This window comes from Electrophorus electricus, chromosome 7 (assembly GCF_013358815.1).
Source record: "Electrophorus electricus isolate fEleEle1 chromosome 7, fEleEle1.pri, whole genome shotgun sequence".
In the NCBI taxonomy this organism is placed as follows: Eukaryota; Metazoa; Chordata; class Actinopteri; order Gymnotiformes; family Gymnotidae; genus Electrophorus; species Electrophorus electricus.
This window is the reverse complement of record NC_049541.1, coordinates 11,397,300-11,407,938: the sequence shown is the minus strand read 5'-3', so window position 1 is coordinate 11,407,938 and position 10,639 is coordinate 11,397,300. Positions and strand designations below refer to the sequence as shown.

The 10,639-nt window shown below is 43.7% G+C and overlaps 1 long non-coding RNA gene across 1 annotated transcript; it reads right to left on the bottom strand.

Moving 5' to 3' along the window:
- Positions 1-572: 572 nt before the first annotated feature.
- On the bottom strand, positions 573-2,392 carry LOC113586280. The gene is made up of 3 exons (XR_004776336.1): positions 2,320-2,392; positions 1,787-1,884; positions 573-1,187 (listed from the first exon to the last, which is right to left on the bottom strand). It is a non-coding gene; the product is annotated as an uncharacterized LOC113586280 (long non-coding RNA).
- Between the last annotated feature and the right edge of the window lie 8,247 nt (positions 2,393-10,639).

The window sequence follows — 10,639 nt, the reverse complement described above, 5'->3', positions numbered from 1 at the left end:
AATAAATAAATCAAAACCTATCATTTTTACATTCAGTAAGTTAGTTATGCACAGTTTCTGGTCATTGTCATTTCTACCTTTTCTCGCTAAAAGTACAAACGGTCATAACACAATTTCAAGATAATGCATAACCACATCCAACTTCTTGTTATCGCATTAAGCACATTTTTGCTTGAATAACAAAATAAAATAACTACATTAGCATTCAGATACCCTTGGTGTTGTTGCCTTTAACAACGTAGCTGCGGCACTGCTCAGATATTTACTGTTTTGTTTTATTAAACGGGACTTACATTTTTAATACATTGTACTTTAACACTACATGCTATCACTACATGTTTGCTATTTGACAAAATGGTTAAGTAAACTTTCAAAATGAATGTGTGTTGTCTGAGCTATAGGCGATCACTGTGGGACATATGAGGGGACGCATTTGGATATTTCAGTTTTTATGTTTGTCTTTTTTATCTCGATGGCAGTGCTTCACTGCGCGGGGAAAGAGCTGTGGCATTTGCTGCTATCAGGGTCTATTTTAAGGAGTGACATTTAGAAGGAACATGATCTGCTTGGCAGAAAGCGGAGAGAGAGAGAGAAAGAGACCATAGTAACAGAAGTGCATGTCAACAGAGTTCTGAACTCTGCGCTGTGATTTTATTTATTTTTTATTTTTTTGTGATCTTTACCTTTTAACAAAAATGAATAAAATGGTGGAATATGTATTGTGCTTAAGAAACAGAGAGTTTGGAAGGACAAAGGATCGGCAGCCTTGTCTGACAGCGGGAGAGTGTTTCAGCAGGAAAGAGAGGGTTAGAGAGATAAAAGAGAAAAAGATGTGAATATGGGTTTATATATATTGGGTTTGTGCATGTGAGTTTGTGTGAGACTACGTGTGTGTGTGTGTGTGTGTGTGTGTGTAGCTCTATTGATCTGTTGCCCTTTCATTCCCATTCCTTTCCAATTGGAATCGTCCTCCTCTTCTTCCTCATCTTGCTCTTCCTTTGTCCCTTATTGGCTGCCGTCCCCTTTGGCGGTGGTTCAGCGGTTCTTGCCTGCGGCGGGAAGCTTGGTGTGGCGTCCCCCGTCTTGCCCCTACCCCTGTGGACCGTGCCCGCGCTCCCATGAGGGCCACGGCCCTGCATTGATCTGACAGGTCGCAGGTCAGCCGTGTGGGGCTTGTTAGCTGCGGGCTCCCCGAAAGCAAAAAAAAACGATGTTAAACATGATATCGATCGAGCAGTGGCACTAAGAGTGAAGGAGAAAGAAATGATAGAAACAAGGAGGAATGAAGTGGAAGAGGAAGAAAAACCCCACACGGGGGCGTGGGCGGAGCTTTGTGGACAGAGATGTTAAAGGAAAACCAGGAGAGGAGAGGAGAGGAGAGGAGAGGAGGAGAGGTAAGAGGAGGAGAGGAGAGGGGAGGTAAGGGGAGGAGAGGGGAGGGGAGGAAAGGTAAGGAGAGGGGGGTAAGAGGAGGAGGGGAGGAGGGGGAGGCAAGAGGAGGAGAGGGGAGGGGAGGGGGGAGGTAAGGATAGGAGGAGTGGGGAGGAGAGGAGAGGGGAGGGGGGAAGAGGAGGAGAGGAGAGGGGAGGAGAAAGAGGAAGAGGAAAATTTAAGTGAAGTTAAGTGAAAAAAAAAACTAAACAGTGGGTGAAAATAACAAGTCAAGCAAGGCATCAAAAGCAACTTCTTTTTTAAAGCCTCGCTTAACTGGGATCAAAAAGCCTTGAGATGACTGGCAGGCTCTAACTAAGGTTCCTGCAGTTCATCAGTGAAATGATGTATTTACCATTTTACCATTTTTGCCTTCCTGAGTATGCATTCCTTGTTGGCTTTTCATAGCTTTAAGTCCTCAACTCCCCCATTCTGTGTTGTTTTAGCGCTGCTCTGGGAGGGAGAAACATCCAGCGTCATTACCACCACATAGGAAACCTTCACCTGAACATCTGACCACACATACACAGTGGCAAGCTCTGACTTGTAGAGAGAGTAGGTAACACAAACATGGTCTCACATATTCATGCAGCTGTCCAACAAACAGAAACGTGTGTGTCCGTGCCCAAGCGTTTAAGTGCTATCTGAGAGTTTCTCCATTCTGTAGCGCATAATCTTGCGAAACGGTGGTAAGGTGAGAGAGTAAAGCTCCCTGTCGCAAGATGATGACAATTCTTGACAAAACTTAATTACATGGCTTGCAACTGAACATGGAGCCTGGAGCATTGAAAAAGGGTAAGTATGTGTGTGAGAGAGAGATTATCTCTAGCTAGGCAGTTACATAATTATACTTTTGTATACGCTCTAGATTCTTTGTCTCTCCCTTACCTCTCTTTTGCTTATTCCCCTCTTATCTCCCCTCCATTCTGTAATCTGCTCTCCGCCATAATCTGTCCTCTACTCTGTAATCACCCCCTGCTCATATCCCCTCACTGCTCCTCATATCCCCTTCCCTCATATCCTCATAACCCCTCCCCCACATCCTCGTATCCCCTCCCCTCCCCTCATGTCCTCATATCCCCTCCCCTCATATCCTCATATCACCTTCCCCCACATCCTCATATCCCCTCCCCTCACATCCTCATAACCCCTCCCCTCATATCCCCTACGCCCATATACTCATATTCCCTCCCCTCATATCCCCTCCCCTTATAACCTCAGACCCTCCCCAATGTCCTTACTCTCCCCTCATGTAACCCCTTGGGTCCCCTCTGCTTTCTTCTTGTTTCATAGTTTTGCTCTCAACAAATTTCTAACAGAGGCAGGTTCACCTTATACATGCCACTCTTTGCCCAGCTGTGATAGTGGTAGTGATAGTGTGATAGTGAGCTGAGACTTTCACCAGTACATTTGAGCTGAGACTTTAGTACATTATCTTAAAAAAAAAAAAGAATCCTGTTTGGGCACTTACGTCAGTTATTATGGCCATGCCCCAGTAAGGCCATGCCCCAGTAAAGCCATGCCCCAGTAAGGTTCAAAACCTTTTTCTTCAGTGGTTCTGTGTCCTGACTATGTTCTGTGGTTGGATCTTTGCCCTCACTAATTCTGTATGAGTGGAAGGAAGGGACTGCTCTCAATATAATCTCATACACGGCAGTTGCTACTGTAATCCCCCACAGAGATGACTGTAGTCTGTAATCTGCACAATTTTGGAATACTTAGCTTTGGAAATGCCAAGAAAATGCAAAATTCTGACAAAAGTGACATTGGGGTAAGTTTTCCTTTGTGGCTTTGACGTGTGTATGTGTACACACACACACACACACACACGCGCACACACACACGCACACACACACACACACACACACACACACACACACACACGCGCACACACACACACACACACACACACACACACACACACGCGCGCGCACACACACACACACACACACACACACACACACACACACGCGCACACACACACACACACACACACACACACACACACACACACACACACTTGTTAGTTACTATACCCAGCCATTTGTGCAGTCAAGGTTGACATAATCTCTGTGTTCAAATTGTTGTGTGTGTGTGCGCGTGCACAAATACGTGTGTGCGAAGGTTGATGTGTTTGTGCATTTGTGTGTGAGGGAGCCCGCGATTGTGTGTGAGTGCATGAGTGTTTGGAACCCAGTGGCATAGCAATTGCTGGTTAAGTCTGGTCATTGAGATAAGAGTTAGACTCTCCTGTCATCTGAGATTAATTAAAGGCACGCCAGCATCCCACGGAAGAGCCCGAGTCCCATCACCACAAGCGTGCCTAGCGCAGGGGGGCGGGCGGAAGAGGATGGGCTCCTGCTCTTCCCAACCGTCATGTGTCAATTGGCCTTGCAGTCCATTATGCTCTATTACCCCCTTTTCTCTCTCATGGTGCTCATCACCTTTTCATTTTACACTCTGACATGTGTCGTGGAGTTGCCAGGGACTACAGAGGAGAGGCCTGCGATCATCCCATTCAGAGTGTTTGTCTGCCGTGCGGTGATGTCATCCTGGGGCAGGGCCTAATGGGCAGGATGCTTGCTGGCGGGGTTCGCAGAGCCGTGGAATCACGGCTAGTCGTGGCGGACACCGCATACATTAATTTGCTGAGGTAGCTGGGACAACACAATGGCAACAGGATCTCCTATTAAAGCATGATGAATCTGTTTGGAGACAGCTAGGGATGTATAAGTTAGGCTGTGTGTGTGCGTGTGTGTGTGTGTGTGTTTGTTTTCCACTACGCCCTAAGGCTGCAGTGTCCTCTCTCTGACCAGGTGGTTCACGTTCGTTCCCACACCCACGCGTGAACTCACATATTGTAGTTCAAATGAAGACAAATGAAGACAGATGAAGCATTTTGCTAAAATACCGCACAGACACCACACCAAGACCAGACCAGTACAGCGTGCCCCACCCCCAAACTCTCTGCATTCAGCCATCTGCTGCTTTACGCTCGCCTCCCTCTGATTCAGCATGGAAATGAAGACATTACAGGCATAATAACGGTTATATGATTCACGATGTTGAAAACAAATCCAGGCACTGACTACGATTGACCAGTCAGGCTACAATGTGGTTCGCTTCAGCCAGTGCACACAGATCGATCTGATATCGCAAAACTCTGTGTATTCGAATGTTTTCCCCATTTGTTTGTGGTCAAGGTTGGAAGATGATTGTTAAAATTCTAGGGTGTCATTACTACACAGTTTTGGAGTTTTCCCTTCTCATAACATACCTCAACTGTTAACCTATAACTTATAAAACGTGAAACCAGCTGATAAGTTTAATTTGGTGTCCGAGGTGTTTACTGGTGAGAGTGCCTTCAGAGCAATAATATGACTGCCAGGGTGAGGTGTGTGTGTGTGTGTGTGTGTGAGTGCAGTCACCTCCTGTTTCTCAGCAGCTGTGCTGTTGGGTGTAATGTCCGTTATGACAAACCACATTTATCCAGGTCTAAACATCACCATACTGAGGAAGGGAATAAATGTTTACATTTTTTTGCAAAAAAAAAGAAAATGTAGAAATGTAGGAAAAAATGAACAGAAGTATGTAAACCTATTGACGTTATACTTTGTGAACTCAGCTTTTTTGTTGCTGTTGAAATTACATTTTTAACATTCTGAATATTCCACTTTAATTTAAACGTCTGTTGGCCAGATTACCACTAGAAGACTCTCTCTGATTTGGAGTCAGATGACCCATAGGACAATATTTTTTCTTGAAAGGTCATAGCCTTATGTTACAGATTATTATCTTCTTTATTACTTTTGCCTCAGATAAGGGTAAATATACTAATTTTGCTTAAGTTTAATTTCTTCTATCTTACAAGACAAATAAACATGGCTCATTTTACCTTGGTCTTCCCTATAAACTTATTGAAGACTCGAGTAGTTTTGATCTTAATACTTCTATTATTTTTCCATAGTATTTTTCCTCCTCCATCATACGATATACAACTGTTAATGGGGTGGTTTTTTCATTTAAAATGCTCTCTCAGGCTTGTAATGTGACCAGTTTTGTTCCTGCTTCTTTTATGGGCTTTTAGCCTTAAATCTTATCTTCAGTGAGATGCATGCTTAGGGAGGTTGTAATTGGGTAATTGCCAGTAAATAACACTGGCCTTTCTGGCCCTAAAAAGCCTCCCTACTTGCTTTAAGAGCCTTGCTCAGGTCAGGATACTGCTGCTGGACAAAGCCCTGTCTGCCGAGTTGCTGCCGTTGGTTGGGTAAAAAAAGAAAATTCCTTGTGTTGCTCACATTGTTGGTCGAGTCATCAATTAAAAATGAGAAATAAAATTTCACTGCCTTTTATTCCAAAGGCATTTACATCCTCTGTGTTACAAAGGAGTTTGGACCAGTTCCATTTTCCCAAACCCTTTCTGTTTCCTATCACTCTGCTAGAACTCTCCAAATTGTCTGTACGTAAGATTTTACAATTATCTGACACTTTTATCCAAAGCAACTTATAATTCTGACTGAGTACAACTTAAGAAATTGAGGGTTAAGGGCCTTACTCAGGGACTCAAGAGTGGCAACTTGGTAGTGGTGGAGCTTGAACAAGCAACCTTCCAATTACAAGTCTGTAGGCTTTTGATATGCATTTTTGGTAACTGTGAGCATGCCTTTCTCTTCTTCATGCTTACAGTAGTCTTTAACGTATGCCAACATCCTGGATAGCGTTTGTAACCTGTTCAGAAGGGTTTCTTTGTTAATAAATGTATTATTTAAATCATGATTGCCTGGGGTCCTCTGTGGTCTGCCTGGTTGTTTGATCTTGTGCCTCACTAGCACTTTTTTTTTTCTTATGAGTAGAATTAGTTAATTGTGACTGATTTGTGGTCTCAGAAGGAATTTTCACACATGGCAGGTGCAGTGTGGCTAAATTTTGAGGGTGCGAGCTAAAATAATCCAAAACTAACCTCCTCGACCAAGGAATAAACTCTGCAGAGTGGTAGATCTCCTGCACCAGGGCTGGAATAAACTCTGCAGAGTGAGAGAGGACCAGGGATGGGCACCCTTGCTATAAAGATGTAGCTTTAACCCTCTGTAACCTAGAGCTATTTTTGTGGTTGTAATTATTTCTGTGAGAAAATAATAATAATAATAATAATAATAATAATAATAAAAACCTTCTACTTTAACTACTTAATATTTCAACATGCTTTTTCATATTTCTGCTGACCAATTAAACCTCAGCATTCAGGATTGAGGGACTGATAGTCTAATTAGTAATTGGGTCTCTGTTTGTTGTACTTAGAGCAGACATGCCTCATTAGTCCACGGTGTGATATTTACTAACATACCAACCTTTTGTCATTATTTCTCACGTTGGCAAATGTTTTTAGACACCGAGGCTACTTGTGAAGAATAAATTACACATACATGATGCTTGGCCTTTAAATTTGGCCTTAAGGTGTGGGGTGAGTACCCATAAACAAATACACACCTACACAGACCCACACTCACACACACACACACAAACCCAGTCAGGGTTTGTGAGGGAAACGGAGGTGAATGCATGTATGGAGAGAGAATTTAGCAACCTATAATAATAAACCGATAAGTCCAAAAGGAAAACCAAAAACGCAGTGCAGAGAGAAAAATTCAAAATCCAGCCAGGAGTCAAAGCTCTTGGTTCGTCTCCTGCTGGCTGCTTTGGGGGTATCACTGAACACACAAGCAAGCTTATCAGTCCAGGAACACCAACTATACCATCAGACACCACCTTCCATGCTTTTTTATATGTCTCTGTATTATTATAGAGTCGTGACGAAAAAGTACAATAAAACCTGACACAGCAATGACAATCATCTCCTCCATCTTGTCGTCTTGTCACACCGATTTCAGCTTGACATGATGAAATGCACCATGCGATGCTGATTGGCTGCCACCCAGTGAAACTCGCCTCTCCTTTGCATAAAGTCGAGACTTTCCGATGCTATCTTCGCCTGGTTCCTAACGCGCTGGTTCCTGTAATCTTCCATGCACAGCCATGGCCCGTCTTCACAGAAATGAACAGGGAGGCGGAGTGAAAGTCGCCTTACTTCACTACAGTATCATTAGTCAAGCGGCACCAAAATGAGGGGGCACGTTTTATAAACAAAAAGGATGTTGATGCATCTTACACGAGAAGTCAACAGACAAATGGCTCTGAAATGCGAAGCCCAGAACATGTGAGAGGAGAGCAGAGGCCTGTGCACTGTTCTAGGAGCGTTACTGAGTAGACCCAGATGAAGACAGTAGGCAGGAGAACTTGATGTAGCCTAATGAGGTCTGTATCTATGGTGACCTGCACCAGTTGTTGCTTTAGTGGGCAGGGAATGCTGGGAAATGGAGTCCTGTGAATCTTTCCCAACATTCAGTGTAACATGCATACACTAGTTGCTAGTTATTACTTATAGTGGATTTACTAAAAAATTCACAGTAGTTACTGAATGCTACGCCTTACAATTAATAACTTAATAATATGCTTTGGGTCTATGCTGTTAAAAAAAGTCTGTTTTTTTATAGTGAAATAAACTGCTAGTGATTTAAAAACGCTAGGATAAACTTAATCAGAAACATCAAATAAATGCTTTACAAGGTACAAGGAAAGCCCTATTACAGTGAATAACAGATATAGACCAATGAAACTCACTCAGGCAATGTCCTTCTTTACCTAAAACATAATTACCATAATAATTCATAACAATCTGCACAACTTGCTAAGTTAGGTTAGGCTTTGGGCTAGCGTCAGGTATCCCTGTCAGACCTTGTTCTATGACTTCCTCCGTATGGAATCCAGTGATAGGCCTCTCAGTCACACTGACTGAGTTTAAATGTCAAGCTTTCAAATGATACATGGAACAACTTTTCCAAACAAAACTGTAATATATGAATTTGAGGAAGCTACTTCTGAAACATGGAGAGACCTCCAATTTTAGCTGAGGTTTTTAAAGATTACCTAAAGAAATGCTTATATGCACACACACACACACACACACACACACACACACACACACACACACACACACAGACACACTCACACACACACACTCACACACACTCACACACACACACACACACACACACACACACACACACACACAGACACACACACACACACACACACTCACACACACACACACACACACACACTCACACACACACTCACACACACACACACACACACACACACTCACACACACACACTCACACACACACACACACACACACACTCACACACACACTCACACACACACACACACACACACACACACACACACACACACACACACACACTCACACACAGGGAGAGTAGGTGTTTTCATTTTCATGTTGGAGCCAACGAGGAGTGGAGATGGGAACAGCAAAAGACTGACCTTTTATGATCCAAAAAGTCTAAAGAGGAACTTTTGGTCACATAACCATTTATGATACTGCATGTTAGCTTTTTTGGGTGTGTCTTTTTTCCATTCATCACTCTTAGCTGTTGATCACTTTATGAAATAATGTACTGTTAATTTTTGTGCGTGTGTTTGTGTGTGTATATTTGTGTGCGCGTGATGTGTATGCGTGTGCTTGTGCGTGTACATTTGTGTGTGCGTATGGGTGCGCGCGCATGTGTGTGTGCGGTACCTTGAGCACAATCACCACTCTTTTATTGAAACTGACAGACTGGCCTTGACATACATGCGTTCGGTGAGAGAATGAGAAAGAAAGAAAGAAACAAAGAAAGAAAGGTTTGAAAGGGTCTGATGGTGAAGGAGACATGGAAAAATAAAAATCAGAATGATCTCAGGGCTAGAGTGTATTAGACTGCAGGAAGGAAGGAAAATAGGACCTTTGTTAGCTTGATCAGTGCCTGCTAACGTTAGTGGAAGTGAGATGCTCCCGTTCCTCCCGTTCCTCCCACTGCTCTCTGTGTCCTCTCTCTCGCTCCACCTCTCGCTCCACCTCTCGCTCCTCTTTTCTTTTGCTCTCTATGTCTATCTTTGCTAGCCATTTCCTTCTCTTGTTCCTGTAGATTGACCTTTAGATTGAGAGATTAAGTGGCGAGTGTGATTTTAGATGGGGGTGGTTAACAGAGAGAGAGAGAGATGGTGAGTGTGTGTGTGTGTGTGTGGGGGGGGGGGGGGGAGTGTGTGTAATCTGAACATCACTGTGTCAAATCTAGTTTTCGCTGGTGGGCCAAGTAGTTTTACAAGATCTTCTGAGTGTAATATACTCCAGATAGAATAGAAAACACGTACAAGTCAACCAGTGTGTGGGTGTGTATGTCAGTCTGTGTGTGTGTGTGTGTGTGTGTGTGTGTATGCATTAATGCAAAGCTTCACTTTTTTAGCAGTTGCTTCTTTGCCCATTTTGCTGTTTTATTTCTCCCGCTCTCTGATCTGTCTCTCCCCCTTTAATCTTTGTTCCTCTTCTTTTCTCTCTTGCCTGCTTTCATCTCTTCCCACCGTCTCAATCTCTTTGTCTGGTGATGTCTGATGAGAACTTGGTGATGTTAGAACGAGACAGAACATGTCCCGATTACATTCTGCATGTGCGGACAGCTTTGATCGAGTGTGGATTCTGGATGTTTAAGCCCTTTGGGGTAGAGAGTGCAGGCCAGTCAGGTGCCCACCTTTAGCTTTGTGTCTCCTACTCCCCCGTTTAACCCCTGCAGCTCACGCTCTCTCCCTCTGCCTCTCCTCCCACTCCACTACCTCATCCCCCCTTCTTTCCTTACACTCCTTCAACGTCTTTATTTTTTCTCTATAGGGACTAGATTAAGAAAAGCAGCACAAATATCTGTTGTGGGCACATCTTAAGGCCTGCCCCCGACTCGGTCTCTCTCACACTTTCTGTGGCTCTCTTCCTGTGTTCAGCTATATTGGGAAAGCAAAGCTTTGTGATAACGTCAGATGGTTATTCAATTACAAACAGGCGATGAAACTGAAACTGAAAGCAGCTGACATAATGGCATACACAGAGCGGGGGAGGATGTGAAAAAGAAGGCCAGCTTCAGCATCATCTTATGAAAGGAAGAAAGAGAGAATGAGAGAGAGAGCATGAGAGGGGAGAGAAAGAGAATGAGGGAGAGAGGGAGAAAGAGAGAGAGGCACAGTCCTTTTACTTGAAGGTCTTGGTGTTTTGATATTTTTGTCTACACGAGGTATGCCTGGGACAGTGTTTTCTGGTGGCCT